Source organism: Mustela nivalis, assembly GCF_964662115.1.
Source record: "Mustela nivalis genome assembly, chromosome: 12".
NCBI classification, from domain to species: Eukaryota; Metazoa; Chordata; class Mammalia; order Carnivora; family Mustelidae; genus Mustela; species Mustela nivalis.
In genome coordinates, this window is record NC_139031.1 from 38,722,356 (window position 1) to 38,743,501 (window position 21,146).

Below are 21,146 nucleotides of genomic sequence, written 5' to 3' on the forward strand. Positions count from 1 at the left end.
AAAAAGAAAAAAAAAAGCAGAGCAGGCAAGGTGACATTCTTGCTATGTGGGACTATTGCTCCAAACACCAAAGGAGGATCCTGGTCCGGGAGCTGGATTTCAGGAAGCAAATCCTTCTTACCAAGAGTTGAAAATCTGTTTTCGATAACGGACCTGGTGTGACTGTGGAGATCTGTACAGATCGGAAGATTCCATAGACACGATTTGCCATGACACATTCTGATCATTGCTTTAGGAATGCTGGACTGTCGGCTCTTAGAACTCCACAGTGCAGTTACCAAAAATACCCACAACCAAGTCATTCATCTTAACCATCATGCTCAAGTGTATTCTGAGACCCTCTGTCCAAGAGGCCACTGAAGGAAAATTATTCTTTTAATAGGAGTAGGAAATAGGAGTGGGAAAGAAACCTTTTTTCCAAAGTACCTTTTCAGAGAAGGGAAGTTTAAAAATTCCTCTTAAATTTTCTCTTGCTGTTCTTCTCTAGGGTCTCTATAATTGACCCAGCCTGTGTGTTTAAATAGTAAAATGCTAAAATACGGAAAGAAGATTATTAATATCCAGATCAGCACCCATTTCCTAAGCCATGCTGCCTTTCTGTCTGTCTGAGCAGGTGTTCCAGTGACCTCATCTTTAGAAGTCATAAAGCCCAGTAAGGAGGCACACTAATAAAAGATTTAGGCCTCTCTTATCGACACATAACTGTTGGCAAGTAATGAAGAATTAGGAAACATTAACAATAGATGATCCTTCACTATAAATTTCTTGACAGGTGTGAATTTGAACATTTTACTCTTAAATGTGTTCCAGGGTTTAAAATCTGCCTTTAGAATTATAATAAAACCTGAGGGTTTTTTTTTTTTCCCCTTTGCAGTTTCAATACCAATTCAATTCTCTTCATCTTCAGTCTGATTCTCAGGTCTTTAAAATAAGAGTTTGAAAAGAAAGTAAACCACAAAGAATGGCAATCTCAATATGCAATAAGCAACAAAGATAAAAAGGGATGGGTAATCCTTAAGCGGAAAAGCATCATTTTAAGGAATGCTCAAAGAGGATTTCTTTCCCTCATAAATAGGTCGTATTCATGGGGATTTGCACCAACACAAGCACTTCAAAAAGATTGTACATAATCTCTTCTTGGATTTGGCATTTAGAATCAAGTCCTCTACTCCCAAATCATAGGCCTCCAAAGATAGAAAAAGTCACCACATTTTCTACCAACACCTGCAAATTCATTTTTGAACAGAGTATTGGCCTATAGAAGTGGTAGGTATACGTGACTAATAAAAGCAGGATAAAGTTCTTCCCTAACTGGGTCTTTCGCCCTTTGACATCAAGTAAAGCCAATCAATTATAGTAGAAATTGATTAGTAATGCAGCACCAAAATTTTTATTCTATGTAATATTTATAATATATTACAGGGGTGTTATATAATTTATTTTCTTTAAGATATTCCCAGAGATATAAAATTTGTATAGGGCCTAGACCTGCACACTATACCAATAAAAACATAATCATTGACCTTTTATAGGACACATAGAACACCATCGCCATAGCATGCAGCATGACGGTAGTGCTCTATTAACATTTGTGACTTTATACCCCAAATTGTTAGCTTATTGGAAGCAAGGATATTTTATATTTGAATTTGTAATATTGAGGCTTATCATAATTGTCCATGCATAATAGATACATGATAATTAAGGGAAAAGATTTTGTTGCAAAAATATGGAGAAAAATAGATCTTCAACATAAGCTATCACCCACAAGAGGATATATTTCATCAAAAGAAAAATCCAGTAACGGTAGTTGGTAGTGGAGAGCATGCACCAGATGGAAAACAACTAGTATCTTAAAAAGATTGTGCCATTAGGGCGCATGGGTGGCTCAGTGATTTAAAGCCTCTGCCTTCGGCTCAGGTCATGATCCCAGAGTCCTGGGATAGAGCCCCGCCTCGGGCACTCTGCTTAATGGGGAACCTGCTTCCTCCTCTCTTTCTTTCTGCCTCTCTGCCTACTTGTGAATTCTGTCTGTCAAATAAATAAATAAAAACTTAAAAACAAAAAAAGATCGTGCCATAAACTATGAATGTGTTTCAGTGATTAGGCAAGTGTGCATGTGTACAGTCTGCTTAGAACAGAAAATCTATCCCTGGCTCCAATAAACTCAGGATACAGAATCAAATTATTGAGGTAAAATGAATTGATAAAAATCTATGATATTAAATAAGTTTTCTTTGATACTAAGAAAAGCTTGCTCTCAAAATATAAGAAACTGAAAAGTCAAGAGAAAGGGTGAGTGAACCTACTGTGTAATAAAAAATAAAATGCTTTGAACCCACTGACCATTCAGAATACATATATTAGTTATATGACAGACTAGAGAACTTTAAACTCCTTGGTGACAAAGTCTGATCTAGCAAAAGTGGGAATTACCTTGTTTTAGACAATGCAAGTTTTGGGTTGTTTTTTGAGAAAAATAACTTAAACCATATATTAAAAAAGAAGAACCTCTAGTGATCCACGTGTTAGTACAGAAGAAAAAGACTTTTGAGGAATGGAAGTCCCAGCAGGGGAAACGGAAGATTCAACCTCCTGCAAAGAAAGAGGTAAGATCCTCCCCTCTCCTACTGCCTTAAACCATACAAAGAACTATTCTCTACCCAGATTAGAGTGCTTATTTGTACAATTCAGCAGCAGTCTCAGTACCTGAGAACAAATGGCAGAACATTATTTCACTTTTCTGAACAGAACCTAACAATTTAAACAGCAGGAGTTCAAGTGTTTTATCAACAGCATGCTACTATCTACTCTAAAAAAGTAAAAAAGAAAAGGAAAAAGTAAACCCACAAAAACAAAGCCCCTTAAGGAATGCAACATGAATGTTCCGTGAACTGTGTGTTTGTAACAGAAACGGTGTCACAGCATGCAACAAGATGGCAGTCATTCAGAAGTGCAGTGAAATTATCTTTTTGCTTTTCTAGCAAAAGCATATTTAGCTTCCAAATATGCCTTCTACTCTATTCTTCCTTCTGTGCTATGTGTAGGAGGAATACACTGTTTAGAAAATAACTGCTTCCCTTGGGTTGTCTATTCTGAACCTCGTTGATTACCCCATTGGTCATCATCCAGGAAAATGATGACTCATCCCTCAATATCACCAAGCCATGAACACTATTGAGTTGTTACAGATCATCAGATTGACCCTGTGCTTGGTGTAAGCCTTACTGTCACTGCTGAATTAAGACAAGGTCCCTACCGAAGTTTCTGCATTCCAGAGAAAACTCAGAGCTCCCATAGCCATTCCAAATTTCACGAAGAGATGGAATGGAATAATTAAACATACTGAACAAATTTGGGGATCCTATTTAAAGTCCATGTTAGTGCTCAGTACATAGAAATTGTAGGTATTACAACAATTAGAAATACTTTTAAAGGTTCCCATAACTCATGCTGTGTTAAAATTTAGAATGACCACTCATTCTAAATTAATATTTTTATTTCATCCTATAAATTGATGTATTATTTCATAAATTTTTATGCCTTCAACAAATGCACCAGAATGCAAGATACTGGGGGTTGTAGACAAGACTTAGCCTCTCACTTGTAGGAACTCACTGCCTACATGAGAGCCAAAATACTGGTACGTAATACATTAAGAAGGAACATGACATATCCAGCATGCAAGTAGGCAGAACAAAGTCAAAATCTAGATGAATGGTTAATTAAATAAATGCTAACAACTTCAGAGTTAGAAAGAAAATTGGCATGAGGTACAATAAAAAATGGATCTTGAAAGACAATTAATATTTGGATGGATAGAGACAAAATAAGAAGCCATTTTCAATGTGGGCCAAATGAAAATGAACCTGGTTTGTATGGGTACATGAAGGTGACAAAACTGATTACAACTAGTGGTGTAAAAAGATGTCCTTGGAATTAAGATATGAAAAGTAAATTGGATTTAGATTGAAAATGACCTGCATTTCATCTTATGATATACATTTTAATATTATTAAGTGATATCGTACCTTGGTCTGAAATGATTTGAAGTAGTTTATAACCAAGAAAAATAACCTAATTTACACATCAGGAAAAAATGAGTCAAAATTAAAATTAAGATTTAAAATGGTGAGGTGATCCTAGGAAAGAAGTTAATTTTTTAAGAAGCTTACTAAAACAAGTTATACATTTGTTAAAATGGATAGACAAGATTACATTTTCACACACTAAAAGGGAAAACCAGGTAACTGATTCAATATGATCAAGTGATATAAGACACAGACTAAACAAATGCTCAGAAAATCACAACTTTAGTGAGACAAAAGACCTAAAAAAGAAGTCAGTAAATAATATGATAAATAAACAACATCCTCAACAACACAGCAAGAAGTTGATAGAATGTTTTTTCAGAAAATACCTTAATATAAGTCAACAATAGATGTTAAAAACACAGTAAAGTAATGTCTTTGAGGAATGAAACTGTCCAGATATGTTTTGCATTCATTGCCCTAATATAAAATTCATTGACTTAATACAAAAATATGAGCTTAAAAGTTATGAGAGACTTTTAAATAGGACATCTACATATTTAAAGGCAGACATCTGCTGTGAGATTGCCTCCAGGGCCCCTTTTTGTAGCAAAAATACAGAACCTTTGAAAAGGTTTCATCTACTAGCAAGTGGATATTGTCCTCACAATTTCTCTTTTAACCCTAGCTCTGTGAAAGATACTCATTCTCAACAAAAGTATGTTTTTCTTCTCTGAGTTACCAACAACATGAGTTTTAAGGTAGGTGCAGAGTTGTAGAGACCATCCATCAGAACTTGGAAAGCTTTCATGTGGAAAGAGAGGCATCTGGTTATCAAGGGCACTGTTTGCTTTTAAATTTGTGATGGAGATTTGCATTTACTTCATACCCCATGCATAATTTGAGGGTCTGCCTGGTGGAAAAGGCAGTCCCTTGTGAAGAAGGTGCTACTGCAATGACGGAAATAGGTCATGAATTAATAATCTTGTTTGAGGAAGTTTCGTGACACCTGCCAACACTCAACACAAAGAAAGCTCTTCTCAGTCCGGCGCTTTCATGACTGGTGAATTAACTCATATATTTTACAAAAGAAGTGCTCCTCCTGTAATCATTTCTGTCTTCTGACATCTGCTCTATGCATATCGTTGTCAATCTAAAATATGCCACTTGTCAGTTATAAGTCAATCAGGGTATATAAAAATATAAAAATACTACTTTACATTAGGAAGATGTAAAGGGCCTTAGCAGAAATTGACAAAAGTCACCAAACATAAATCACAACCTTTACCCTAGAACAGACAACTTAAAATTTCTCATCACAAAGCTTGTTGAACAATCTTAAAAGAAGTAAGAAATCCAATTAACCCAAATTGTGATTATATATTTAATTAACCTTGTATGGTTTTTTGAAATAGTATAAAATGTTATTTTAACTATTAACTGTTTTACAGTGATATATTTTACATTTATTTCTTTATATTATTTTATATTTAAGTGCTTTTTAATATTTTTATCTAAAAATCATGAAAAGATATAAATCCTTCAATATGATAATACTCTCTGATAAATGTTACATGTGGCTACCTTTTTCAATAACCATAAAAATGGAAATAAAATTATTCAGTGAAATAAATAACAATTCTTTAAAGTAATAATATGCCATGTTATTTAGGGCAGTGTTCTGTAAGGACGAAAATGGACTATATACTACAGTTCAAATATTTAAATCATTTTTATAAGTAGTGGTTGTATCTTTTCTACATTATAGTATTGCTATAATAGCATGCCTTTGAAATGGCTTTTCTAAAGAAACCAAATAAAACTGTGATTATGAAAATGAGCTATGAATAGTGTTATTGTGGAATCTATCAAATTAACAAGTGGTTCATCACTTTTTAGCTACATTTTTCCTGGACATACTTAGGTTCATTTCCACACCTACAGTGTACCCTCATAGTTCTAATAATCATGTAATAGAAACTACAAGAATATACAAATATATTTGACTCAGAGAGATTTTTCATCTGTTCAATTTCCTTTTTCACAAAAATACAAAGTCAGATTGTGTACTCTCTCTGATATGCCTACTAAAGGCAATCTTTTATTTTCTTTAATTGTGTGGATGTGTGTGTGTGTGTGTGTGTGTGTGTGTGTTTGTAGTAGTAGTAGTAGTAGTAGTAGTAGTAGTAGTAAAGCCGTCATGTGGCAAGTAGATGATTTCTAAAATGGACAAAATAATAAATTTACTTTTCTAAGTACCATTACAACTTGTATAAAAAATGCTTGCTTTGTCCTTAGCCCACTGATTCCTAAATACTTGGGGAAAAAAACAGCAACAAAGAGAGGAAGCATGAAATCAAAGGGCTTTGGACTGATGAGAAGAAAGTTCCCAAGTAATAAGAAAAGTTAAAAGTAAAGGTTCAAGTTAAAGGTAAATGACCCAAAGAGAACTGTTTGACATCTATTACTAGACTCTTCTTATAATCTTTATCCATTTATTGTTGACAACCAGACATATATTTTTGTGTGAGAAATACTCGATGAGGGACTGCAGGTTCGAGAAAGTATTGGTTTGCAGAAGAATATTTAGAAGATGTGGGATACTATCAAGTCAGTATACTTCCACACAGTGATTCCACTGTATGCAGCTATTAAACTTTTATAGTAGAAATATTGCTTATAATGTCTTATAAAAAGAAAAGAACCATAGATACAGAGCTCTTTCATTTTTTATAAACACATATGTCCATACACATGCATGATGAAGGTAAAAGGAAAAATTAAACAATTATTATCACAGACTGGTTGGAGTACGAGGAGGTTTAATTTTTAATCATATGTATACTTTTCTATATTTTCCATATTCTCAGAAATTAACACACGATAATTATTAGTGATAATTTTCATGTACAGTGTTAATATCCAATACAAAAAACAAGAATTATTTCAGATGATTAAAATCCTGGTAAAAGGCACACCCTTTCAACCCTTATATCACTGTATTTGATAAATTTAAACAAATCCTTATCAATAATCACACAAAAAATAAATGAACAAAAATTCTTGCTCTGCTCAAGATGGCTAAGTGAACCCCAGCCGATTTGTCATGCTAACTACAACAATAAAAATGGATAGAATGCATGAAACAACTATTCGAGGACATTAAAAAAGTAAACAGCAGGCACACTAGCTAAGAAACTGAATAAACACAAGAACTGCATTGCATTGACCATTTTTTTAAAAGATTTTATTTATTCATTTGATAGAGATCGCAAGTAGAGAGGCAGGCAGAGAGAGAGAAGAAGGGAAGCAGGCCCCTGACAAGCAGAAAACCCGATGTGGGGCTCGATCCCAAAACCCTGAGATCATGATCTGAACCGAAGGCAGAGGATTTAACCCACTGAGCCACCCAGGCACCCCATGTTGACCATTTTTCCCCGCTTTGGACTTCTAGTCCTGAAGCTGTACAGTTACAGAAATGGTGTCACAGAGGGATAATTAAAGCCTCAGCTTTCTGGGCAGAGGACTGAAAAAGGAAAACTCGTGTAACCTGACAGTACCAGGGAGATCACAGAGGGAGGGCAGGACTCGGGGGAAAAAATAAAAACAACTACCTATAGAGTTGTTTATGAATTCCTGGGCTCTTCACCAAGCTGTGCATCTGTAGACAGAATCCTAATCAGGATATCAAAGCTACTGAGAGCAGAACTCATGCATAAACCACCAACTTGATCGCAAACTTGTTACTGGGTGGTACGCACAAGGGACAGGTCCAAACAGCAGTACAAAGCTTACGGAAACGGAACTGAAATTGGAACCACAGACCACAGAAGGTAAGTTGGAAATTTCAGCATAAACTGAACCAGGTTGACTGCCTCCTGAGAGCAAAAAATGTTAACATTTTCCTCGGGATGTAAAATAAACCACGGGCTTTATGGCATAACACTCAAAATGTGCAAGATACAGGCCCAAATTGTTCTCCATGTGGAAACCTAGGATAATTTCCACTTGCAGGAGAAATGACAACCAACAGATTCCAACCACAAAATGACACAGCTGTTGAAAATATCTGAAAAGACTTCAAAGTAGTTATTCTACAAATGCTCCAACAATCAGAAACACTCCAGAAATGAATGGAAAAATTGATATTTTTGGCAAAGAAATAGAAGACATAAAGAAGACACAAATGGAAGTTTTGTAACTGAAATATACAATAGCCACAACACTGGCGGGGAGGCTCACTAATAGAGCAAAGATGGCAGAGAAAACAGTTGGTGAACTTGAAAATAGATCAATAGAAATTATCCAATCTAAACAACAACCCGTTATCAGAAAATACACATGTACCAAGATCAGTATCTATTTTCTATTCTGTAAAAAAAAAAAAAGTTATGAAATAAAATTACTTAATTATATTAACAAAAACATAGAGTATCTAAGGATAAATTAATAAGAAAAACACAGGACCTATATGAAGAAAAATGTAAATCTAATGGAGAGATAAACAAGGCCAGAACTGATGAAAATGTATATCAGGATATTGGATATTCTGATCAATATCTAAAAATTGCCAGTTCTCTGCAAAATTAAAACAATTATAATACAAATCTAATTTGTATTCCTCAATGATTTTTTAATAGACAGATTAGGTAGAAATAGCTTTAATTTTATGCAAAAGTTAAATACCAGCAAAAAGCCAAGAGAAGTATTGGAGAAAAAAAAAAACAGTAAGTAGGTAATTGATTTACCAGATACCAAAACATACTCTAAAACCACTTTAATCAAAATAATATGGTACTATTGTAGGAAAAGCTTAAAAAGCAATGGGTAAAAAAAACCCAAAAAACAGAAAATCCAGAAATAGACCCAGGTGTGTGTGTGTGTGTGTGTGTGTGTGTATACATATATATATTTAATATATTACAATTTTGGCAGTTAACTCAATGGGAAAATAATTATTTACTTAATAAATAATATTGGAAAAAGTTACTATGTTTTTGGAGCCAAATAGAAGAAGGAATAAAAGTCTATATATTAAAAACATTAAAAATCCTAGTGCCTTGGCAGCTCAGTTAGTAGGGCAACTCACTCTTGAACTCAGCTCAGATCTTGATCTCAGGGACATGGGTTCAGGTCCTGCATACAGCTTTAAAAAAATCCTAAAAGGGAATCTAATACATGAAATTAATACTCCCTCAACTGGAAGATATATTTGAACCCATCATTAAACCCCCAACTTATTAAAAATAATTTAACATGCCAATATATAAAATTTTAAAACTTCTATATAACCATCTAGAGTTATAAACAGTGAATTAGAGCTATAGAAATTGAGTGATATTAAAAAAAGAAACTGAATGATATTCAATATTCACAAACTGTTTATGTAGCAATTGGAGGACTTCTAGAAAATTGCATAAAATAAAACTCCATTTTGTACAGCAATGATAAAAATTCCATGTTTACACATGTAAGGTATGTACGTGTACAAAATGTCTAGGTGGAAGTATATGAGAATGAGAAACACACGAGGGACTCATAGTATGTGTTTAACATGAGCTGCTGAAGTGTGAAAAGGGAGTTCTCGTGACTGAAAAGAAAAAAAGGGGAATTATGGAATAAAGATTTAAAATTGTAGACATATATTCTACTTTTAAAATGTATGTAATGAGGCAGGGGGTGGTCACCTGGGCGGCTCAGTCGATTAAGCGTCTACCTTCTGCTCAGGTTATGATTCCAGGGGCCTAGGATTGAGCCAATGTAGCTGGGCTCCTTGTTCTGCAGGGGGCCTGCTTCTCCCTCTGCCTGCTGCTCCTCCTGCTTGTGCTCTCTTCCTGTCAAATAAATAAGTAAAGTCTTTTTTTTTTTTTTAAAGATTTTATTTATTTATTTGACAGAGAGAGATCACAGTTAGGCAGAGAGGCAGGCAGAGAGAGAGAGGAGGAAGCAGGCTCCCTGCCGAGCAGAGAGCCCGATGCGGGACTCGATCCCAGGACCCTGAGATCATGACCCGAGCCGAAGGCAGCGGCTCAACCCACTGAGCCACCCAGGTGCCCCAGTAAAGTCTTTTTTAAAACCATGTAATACTAGATTATATTTATGCAAATTAATAATATTAGTTGGTGGCACCATGGTCTTCAAATGATTTATGTTTCACCCAAGAATTTTGAGGTCAAATCTTTTTTAACTACAAAGAGCTCAGATCTATTCTTTCTTTCTCTAAAACAGAAATTTAAGCAACATCTGTTTTTAAGTCTCATCTAGATCCTCACTGCAGAGTATTATTATGAAGACAAATTAACAAAGAAAAGCTAATTTTAATCTGTCTCTTTCTTATAAGCTTATGGAGAGAAGGAATTTTCTTACATATTTTTTAATCCTTCACAAAAAAGCAGAGTTGTATGTAAATAAAGAGGCCCTTAAGCATATTTTAAATTGGATATATTTTCTTTATCAGTTCTCTTTATTTAATACTAAGGCTCTTATTAAGTGCTTTAGGCAATAACAATCATGAAGGTCAAATATAGTAATAGTAATGTCAATGCTGATATGTAATGACCCTGGCTGAGAAGTTGACCCTTTGGAGCAGGAAATGTCTAATTACTCTAGCCCATTACGCACAATTACTATATTCCTTCCTCCACAATGTAATATCACATTGTCTATAATAGATCTGTAATTTCTAGAGAAGGTGGATGTTCTATTGCCAAGAAGAGGAAGAAAGATGTCATGAGAGACTTAAGAGCTGTTGAGCTCCTGCTCCATACAGTCACCATGATAAATTTCCAGGTTTTATCTGAGTTAATCGGCCTAAGAACTCTCTCAAGAAGAGATAAAACTACTTTCATTTTTTCCTTAGATGAGGACTGTAGGTCACAGAATTTAAGAAAGATATGTAAGTTTATAGTGAGTGGCAAAGTTGGAATCTAATGTCAATACATTCTTTTCTGATGCAATTCTATCTTTACAACCAGAAAACTAAAAGTTGAATATTTAAGAATGTCAGCATATATGTGTTAAAGTGAATTCTTCATTTTTGTTTGATTTGAGTGTACATTTTGTTTTGCCAGTCATATATCAGAGTATGCCTCAAAATAACTAGAAATAGATTATCATTCAATGTTAGATGAAAGGATTTTTTAATCCTCCTTTAAGAGAGACTCACTGTATTCCAGTTGAAAATGAAATAGTTGCATCATGGTAGGAAGAAGCAAGACCTCCCTCTTGTCATTATTTAAGTATGCTTTGAAGAAGTACATATTGCTATCAAGTTCAAGTCCTAGAAACAGAACTCGATTCATGTGTTCCAAGGAAACTCCATTCAGTGGGATATCCAGGTAGTGTGGCCCACAAATAAAACCATCTTGGCTTTTCACCTCCCCTCTCACCCCATAACACTGGGGAACACAAAAACATCAGTATCATATTCTACTTACACATAGCCTGTAGGTGTCAATTGATGAGATCCCCATTTCCCCTTTTCCTTTAAAAATGAGTATTTAGATGCCAAGTCAGAATAAATTTATGGGATTTAAGATAAGATGAAATTTTGCATAACATTTTATAATGGAAAGAAGACTGAAGCAAGGTGTCTATAAGTCTTATGTAAGGTGTCTATAAGTCTATAAGTCTTCCAGGAAAAGTTGGCGTATGAATAATCAAAAAGAACTACAGGTTAACCATGAGCAATAAGATTTAGCATGGGGCACCTGGATGGCTCAGTCGGTTAAGCATCTCCCTTCGGCTCAGAACATGATCCCAGGACTCTGGGATCAAGTCCCACATCAGGCTCTCTGCTCAGTGGGGAGTCTGTTTCTCCCTCTGGCCCTCCCCCTTGCTTGTGATCTCTCTCTCACAGGTACACACTCTCTCGCTCTCTCACTCTCTTTCTCTCTCTCTCAAATAAATAAGTGAAATCTTAAAAAAAAAAAAAAAGATGTAGGATGATCTTGACGGCAGGAGACTGTTATTACAGATGACAAAGAAAAGCCTTTTCTCTTTGTTAAATAAATGGATCAGTATTCCATTAGAGAATCAGAGCCACTACTAATGATTTTTAAAAAGGTATTTATCATAGGGATTAACTTCATGCAATTATAGGAGCCGAAGAAACATTCTTGGTTCAGCTATTTCTTCTGCTTCTAGTGCTGATTTTGGAGTCACAGTGCAGAAGTTCATTAAGGCAAGAGAGACATGAAGCCAGGGAAAGAAGGAACCACTGAAACATGCAAGGAACACCTGTGACCTCCATCCATTTCCTGTTTATCTCTCCTCCTCAAGATCATTAATGACATACAGGAAAAGTTTGCTCTTGTTACAGAGCCGTATTAGCACCTGATCAAGGATTCAAGAAAGCCAAAAGAAAAGAATCCATGGAAGTAGTAGAACCTAGGGTCCAAATGCTACCCATGTTAGCCAAGTGAGCCACCAGCAGCTCAGAAACATGCATGAACAGCAATAGGCTTGGCCTACTTTAAACTTTAGTGAGTAAGTATGACTACTGCCTCTCTCACCTCTACCTTACAAATATTACACAGATTTTTCTTGGGGTCAGCTTTACTCAGAAACATACAGGGGAAGAAATGCTTAGAAACATTGTTCTGCTTATCCAAGATGATACATTACAGAGCCACCACTGTCCACCCCTCATCACCATGGTGCTACTACTATCCCATGTACAACAAAAAACATACCCTCTCCCTAAAACACTATTAAAAAAACAAAAAACAAAAAAACCTTTTTCGAGTGATGTTTATTCATTTTTCTAGCTGACTCAGAGTCTACTTTTGAAATCCTATAAATTAAATACTAAGAGAAAAACCTAACTGCTATTAAGACATTTTATGTTCAATGGCAAAGTAAGAGGAGGAGGTTATAAAATATTATTAAAACTTACATAAATGTGCTCATTTCAAAATATGGGGAAAATGTAATATAACTATTACAGATCTTGTTTCTGCAATTTTTTAAAACATTTTATTTGACAGAGAAAGAGAGAGTGCATGCATAAGTAGGGGGACAGAGGGGGAAGCAAACCTCCTGCTGAGCAGGGAACCCAATGTGGGGCTAGATCCCAGCATCACAGGGATCATGACCTGGGCTGAGGGCAGATGTTTAACCCACTGAGCCACCCAGGCTCCCTTGTTTCTACAATTTATCCCATGGCCATAGTATTGTTTTTAAGATTATTTATTTAGTCATTTGACAGACAGAGATCACAAGTAGGCAGAGGGGCAGGCAGAGAGAGAGGAAGGGAAGCAGGCTCCCTGCTGAGCAGAGAACCTGATGTGGGGCTCCATCGCAGGACCTGGGATCATGGCCTGAGCCGAAGGCGGAGGCTTTAACCCACTGAGCCACCCAGGCACCCCAGGCCATAATATTTATAATGACCTTCTTCCACTACCCATTCCATACACCATTTACTCTCAGCAAGCACCACAGCTGGTTAAAACCCCTTGACTGGGGTGGGGGTGTGAGGTGCATGACTGAAATCTTAATTCCTTAAGAGAGTGTGTCATTAGTGGCTCTATGTGTTTATTGGGTTGCTGTAACATGAATCAAAGTACGTGGAAAAACTGAAAAACACCCTAGGGGAGTTCCTGCATTTCCACTGCAGATGTATTCATCTTTCATCCCTCTGTTAGTTATTCATTGCTGTTTGTTAAATTACCTCAAAATCCGCCAACTTAAAATAACAAGCTTTTATTATCTTATACAGTATCTGAGCGTTGGGAAACTGAGAGAACCTTAGCTGGATGATTCATTTTCTCGTGGTCACTTGCAAAGTTTCATTTATGAAGGCTGAAGCTCTTGTCATCTGATGGCTTCCCTGAGTCTACCACCAAGAGAGAAAGGGAAGGCAACCAAGATGGGAGTCAGAATCCTTCTAGAACCTAATCAGGAAAGTCATATCTGACTTTTGTGAAGCGAGTCAAGAGAGCCAGCCCACACTCAAAGAGAGCAAATAACGCAAGGGGAGGCGTACCAGGAGAAGGGGATCATTGGATGGCCTCTTACAGGCTTACCACGGCATTGCTCAGAATTAGGCTGTATAAAGACTGTAAGAGAAAATATATTTTCTCCTGCCAAGTGATATCTCTTGCATTATTATAACTGACAGTATGACAACTGGAATTAAAAATTTTTCATCTAATTAAAACCACTTTATTTATCTAAAGCCAGTTCTACAAGGGGTTCCCAAGTCTGTGACTCCATTTAAATATTAAATGGATTTTTAAAACACATTAAGACAACAATTAATGGAAAACATGAATTATATACCATTACTTCTACCTGTAGTTGTATGTAGAGTTTTAAAATAGAGATATTGTATACATATACATATTTTATTAAATAAGTCAAAATCATCACACCACATTCCTTTAAAGAGAGTGATTAATTTGGAAAAGGCCTTGGACAACAACTAGTTCAACCTCTGGTTTGTAGAAGTCAGGAAGATCAGGAGTTACTCAAATGTTCAGGACTATTTGGTGGTTAAGGGTCATGCTGAAACGGACTTGAATGGGCTTGCAGGAATTAATTGTGCATATCTCTTCCTAACTCCACTTTCAGTGACATCATGTTGGTAACTTGAAGTTGGTCACAGTGGGAGTATTTACACCACGGAAATTTGCAAACATTACAAATCAATCTTTTTTTCCAGTGAGACAAATCATTAAACATTCACTCGTATAACACTAGGCTTTCGGATCTCTGGTAGTTCTCTGTTCACTATACTGATTGTGTGTCTTTACCATGAAGACCAAAGCTGCTGAAATAATTATCTTACATAATGTTTTATCCCCTCAACCTGACCTGGACTTTGTACATAATGCTTCTTTGGAAGTTACATTCAGTCAAATGCACTGTTAATGAAATGAAGGTTTATATACCCATAGTAATTACTGGGTTCTCATGATCTGTGGAAAAGATGGACATCTATTTTTTCTGTTCCAAATTGTTTGCCACAAGAAAGCAATTAACCTTATTTAATGCCTACATACTGTGGCTATATTTTTAACGCTGCTATCCAGTATTAACCATACTCGTGGCTTTTCATGTGATCTATGTAACAATTAGATTTAAAAACCTTGTTTCTTCATGTTATGCATATTACAGCAAACTCTCTTAATTTAACAATCTCTTGTAGGGGCAACAAATACAAAGAATATAAAACATAAGCCCAAAAGTTAATGAAAAATAATTTATTTTAAAGAGTCCTCAAACTCTTTCTCCATCCTGCCCTGATTTTCACATTCTTATTTCTTGACCTTTATTATCATCTTTAATTACTGCATAATAATATCATATGGTCTTTTCTAATTAGTAACAGTAACAAGTAAAACAAATCTGTCATTCTGGAACCAGTAAAAATTGTGAGTGACAAAGTTTCAACTCTTTGAGTATGTTTGTTTTTGCAAGGATTTCGGTGAAATTGTTTATATATCAAATATAATTTCAGTAGCTATTTGATAACATAATCCTTTAAAAACCTGTGTTACTGGGGCACCTGGTTGGCTCAGTTGGCAGAGCATGGAGCTCTTGATCTCGGGGTTGTGAGTTCCTGCTCCATGCTGGGTGTAGAGATTAATTAAAAATAAGATCTTTAAAAAATAAAAACTTGCATGACTGTAATTAGTTATCATATGCTAGTTATCACCAGGAATTCTTACATAGTGAAATGCAAAAGTAAATCTGCTGGGTTTTTTTCCTTCAAAATTTATCTAGAGGGTGCCTGGGTGGCTTAGTGGGTTAAAGCCTCTGCCTTCGACTCAGGTCATGATCCCAGGGTCCTGGGCTCCAGGCCCGCATCGGGCTCTCTGCTTAGCAAGGAGCCTGCTTCCTCTTCTCTCTCTCTCTCTCTCTGCCTGCCTCTCTGCCTACTTGTGATCTCTGTCTGCCAAATAAATAAATAAAATCTTTAAAAAAAAATTATCCAGAAACTGACTCACCATCTGTGCAATTACAAATCTCACACAGTCATCATCTTTTACCTAGATCATGGCAAATATCCTGGTCTTGGTCCATTGGGCCACTATAACAAAATACCACAGATTGGGTACCTTATAAGCAACAGAAATTTATTTCTCAAAGTTTGGGATGCTGGGGGGGGCAGTCCAAGAGTAAAGTGCCAGCATGGCTGAATCCTGAGGGTCTACTTCCTGGTTCAGAGCCTTCTCCATGTCCTCAGATAGTGGAAAGGAGAGGGATCCCCGTGGGGTCTCAATTAGAAGGCCCTAATTCCATTCAGGAAGGATCTGCCCTCATGATTTAAGCAGCAAAGTCTCCACCTCCTAATACTAGCCTTCTGGGGCTAGGATTTCAATTTACGGACTTGGGAGACACAAACATTCGGATCACAGGAGTCTTCTAGGTGGTCTTCCTGTTTCTATCCTATTCCTGTTTCTCTTCTATGCTAGTCTATTCCTGTTTCTAAAACGGCATTCCTACAATCAATTCTCCACACAACACAGAGTCATCATTCAAAAGCTCTGTGAGATCTGCTGAATCCCACGAGGACTTCCCATCTCACTCAGAGCAAGAGCCGGAGTGCCTGTAATGTCTTACAAACCCTATGCAGTCTGACCTGTTTTTTCCCCTCTGACCTCATCTCCTCTCTCTCCCTCCCTCTATCTGCTCCAGCCACAATGTCCTCCCTGTTTTGTCTTGTTTTTTCAAAAGGTGCAGTCACGCTTGCATCTGAGGATCTCCCCCCTCATCAGTCTTTGCCCTGTCTGAAGGTGCTTCTTTCTGACATCACATACCTCACTCTTTCACCTCTCTCAAGTTTTGCTTAAATGTCATATCTCTGTGAATTATTTGCTTGTTACCATTTCTGAACACAAAATCTGCCCTAATATCTGGCCTTCTGTTCTCATTTTTTCAGAGTATTTGTAACTTCCTAACTTACTCTAATTTTACTACTTATGATATTAATGTTTATGGTCTGTAATCCCAAGCCATACTAGAATATATATGTGTGCATAAAGTCTGAAGTTGGTATTTTCAAAGAAAAGAATAAAAGGAAGGAATGAAGGAAAGAAAACCAAAAAAGGAAAAGTAAAATGCAAAAAAAAAAAAAAAAAGAGAGAGAGTAGTGAACATAGAAATTAGTAAACATGTTGATAAACCTATGTAATTACAGAATTTAAAAGCAAATTAATAAAGATAATAAATAGGAGGGCATAGACCTAAGAGACCTGATCATGATAACATGAAAATAAAAGAAAGAGAGCTGCATCAGGCTCCCTGCTCAGTGAAGAGTCTGCTTCTCCCTCTCCCTCTGCTGCTCCCCCTGCTTGTGCTCATGTTCTGTCTCTGTCAAATGAATAAATACAATATTTAAAAAATCTTAAAAAAAAAGAGACTAGAATATGGTTTAAAATAGGGACATTTGTAAAGAAAAAAAAAAACATTGTTAGGCAAAAAATAACCTAAAAAAGAAATTGACAAATCTACATAGTTAGAAATTTTAGACTTCTTCCTCAAACTGAACATCAAACAGACAAACTGGCAGTAAGATTATTGAAAATATTAAAAAAGGACATTATCAGAGTGCCTGAGTGGCTCAGGAGGTTTCAGCTCAGGTCCTGATTTGGGGGTTGTGGAAATGAGCCCTGTGTCAGGCTCTGCACCAGCAGGGATTCTGCTGGAAAATTCTCTTCCTCTGCCTCTGCCCTGAGTCACACACACATTCTTTCTTTCGCTCCTAGATAAATAATTTTTTTAAAAGAATGAAATTATCAGGTTTTATTATATGAACATATAGACAACCATTATGGAACAAAGAGAGAAAATAAATTCTTTCAATCACAAAAATTGCCTACATAGAAAAAAAATCTTCTATAAACTATTTTTTCATTATAATGTTATAGAATCAGAATAGCACACACACACACACACACACGCGCACACACACACACACACACACACACAAGTAGTAAAAATATACTTCTGAATAACCCACTGCTCAAAGAATAAATTGCAAGGAAAGTTACAAACTAGAATTGCAAAACGATGAAAGTAATGGAGATTAAAATGTGTAAATCTCTCTTAAGGCAGTACACAGAATGTTTAACTTTGATATCATAAAATCACAAATTAGGACTAAAAATTAAGGAGCTAAGTGCTCAAATAAAGACATTAGAGACAGAATGACAGAGAAAGTCCATAGAATAAGATCATAATAGAACAGAAACTATTTTTGTAAAAAGGAAAAATAGAGAATATCAACAAAATCAAAGATTCATAAGGCAAGACTGATAAGCCATATTAAAAAGAGATAAAAAATGTTTAACTTTTAACATTTTTGAAGTTGAAGAGGACATAACTATGAACAGAAATTCAAGAGCATCAAAAGAAAATATTATGGAAAAATTAGGCAAATAAAATTGAAAATTATATTAAAGGACAGTTTCTAAGAAAATCATTAGCAAAATTGACTCAAGAACACATAGAAGGACAAAATAGAACTGTAACCATTAAAACATTGATGTAGCAGCAAAATTCCATCAATTACAAAAGGATGACATCCTGACAGAGTTACAGAATTTTATCAATCTTAATGGACTAATGTGATTTTTAGTATATTTATTGTTGTGCCCCATCACCACTCTCTAATGCTAGAACATTTCCATCACCCTAAAAGAAAACATGTGCATGTTAGCAATCAGTCCCAATTTCCCCCTCTCCTTATCCCCGGACTATTACATAATACTTGTTTTTAAATTATAATCATTAACAGGGGTGCCTGGGTGGCTCAATGGGTTAAAGCCTCTGCCTTCGGCTTGGGTCATGATCCCAGCATCCTGGGATCGAGCCCCGCATCGGGCTCTCTGCTCTGAGGGGAGCCTGCTTCCTCCTCTCTCTCTGCCTGCCTCTCTGCCTACTTGTGATCTCTGTCTGTCAAATAAATAAAATCTTTAAAAAAAAATTATAATCATTAACATAAGTGAGAGCATTCACATAGATAGACTTGAATAAATCCAATTTGCATTGGAAGGCAAAAGGAGTGTTTCTTTCACTGCTGTCTACTTCATGTTAACTTTAAATAGGAATCAATATGAAAACTTTTCTATTAAAAGGAATAACTTATTTCTCAAGTGAATTTCTCTCCTGATAGTAGTAAAATTAACATTTTTAATAGACATGTTTTGAAGTTCAGTTCCTGAAGAGTCAGTTATAAATTCATAACACCAGCTTGTACCATGCTGCATTTTTAAGATTGCAGAAATGTATATGCACTTGTATATCATACCTTATTGAATTGAGTCAACATCATTTAGCTGTATTGAGTCACTATGACAGTATGCAAACCTCTTTAAATTGGCTAATGTATTAGCAGCATTTATACTGCTTCAGCATAATCTAGTCTAATGCTTCTATTGGGCAAGGAAGAAATTTGAACTCCCTTCCATGGAGTATTCTGGTCTCTAAAACTCCAACCTTCCTGGGCCTGAGACAAGCATCACCTCCCCCAGAAAACCTCACTTGATCACTTTCAAACATAGACCTTCCCTTTTTGGATCTTCCTCTTTAGCACTTATTCATTTTAGACACCTAATGAACACTGTGTTACTGTTGTGTGAACAAAGGCAATGAGGGATATTTTTAGCCTAACAGGTCTTTGCATCCGAGTGTTTTAGCACTAGAGTCCTGGCAGAAGCAAGGCACTCATTTTAGTGATGGGACCATGACTCCAATCATCTTGTTAGCTGTTGCAGATCATACAGGGCAGTTTTCTAGGGTATGTTAATATCTTTTCTGGTGAGGGTTCTTGGTACCCCAAGAAAATCACTTTCCTTTTTTGCCTCATTTTTATTTTATTGGTTTTTTAAAATTTTTAAATCCAATTAATTATCATGTAATGTCTTATTGGTTTCTGTGGTCCACATTTGTGATTCATCAGTCTTACATAATACCCAGTGCTCATTACATCACATGCCCTCCTTAAAGTCAAATCCATCACCCAGTTTTTAATCTCATCTATGTACTCTGACACTGGTGTTTACTTTAGATCCTAACCTATTGTTTATATATTGAGAAAATAAAAGAGAGAGAGAGAGAGAGATTTTTTTTTTTTCTCCAAGAGGAAGTTGAGTGTATAAACTTTTCCACAAACTGAGCATTAATTTCTTTATGAAAACACCCTAAAATATACTACACAATAAGGGACTTCTTAAAGCATAAGTCTCTCCTTCTAGGAATTCCTAACCTATTTGGAAAAGCAAGCCATTAAAGACCCATTTGTCAACAATATGCCTTTTTTTTTTTAAAGAGTTTATTTATTTATTTGACAGAGAGAGATCACAAGTAGGCAGAGAGGCAGGCAGAGAGAGAGAGGAGGAAGCAGGCTCCCTGCTCAGCAGAGAGCCTGATGCGGAACTCAATCCCAGGATCCTGGGATCATGACCTAAGCTGAAGGCAGTGGCTTAACCCACTGAGCCACCCAAATGCCCCTATGCCTTATTTTTTAGTACATAATTATAAATTTACATATACCTATTAATACAATGACAGTTGTCAAGCATTGGTGCTCAAAAAGCAGAATAAATGATACAATCACAGAGTTATTATTTGGTATGAAATGTAGAAAGGAGCTTTACTGAAACAAAATTTCAGAAACTAGAGATACAGGTTAAAAATGGAAGTCAAGAAAACTGAAAGATGAAGGAAAAAACTAGTTGGTATGTCTCCTGCATTGCCCAAGGAAACTGAGGGGAAACTGTTGTATCTTATAGGATTAACAGTCTCTTTCAAAGTTCTCTTTCTGATGACTGAAAAAATATATTCCATCTTTAAGAAAAACAAACCTACAATCATGATATCACCTATACATATATGCTAAATGACTCTTTAAGCAATTATAATAACCCTTTTAATCTCTTCCTAAATCCTGTGAGGTCAAGGAGTGTATGTTTTGTTCACTCACAAGTAGTAAACAATACTTGATGAAGATTTTAAATGAAGGATTAGGCTCACTGATATTAGTTCTTAGTTGAATACTTGGTCAATGCAAATGATACTGTCAACTTTGGAAAATTACTTGAATTGAAACAGAGCTGATATCTCGCATAAAATTTCCCATTTGTCTCAAGGTCACATTTTATGAGAATT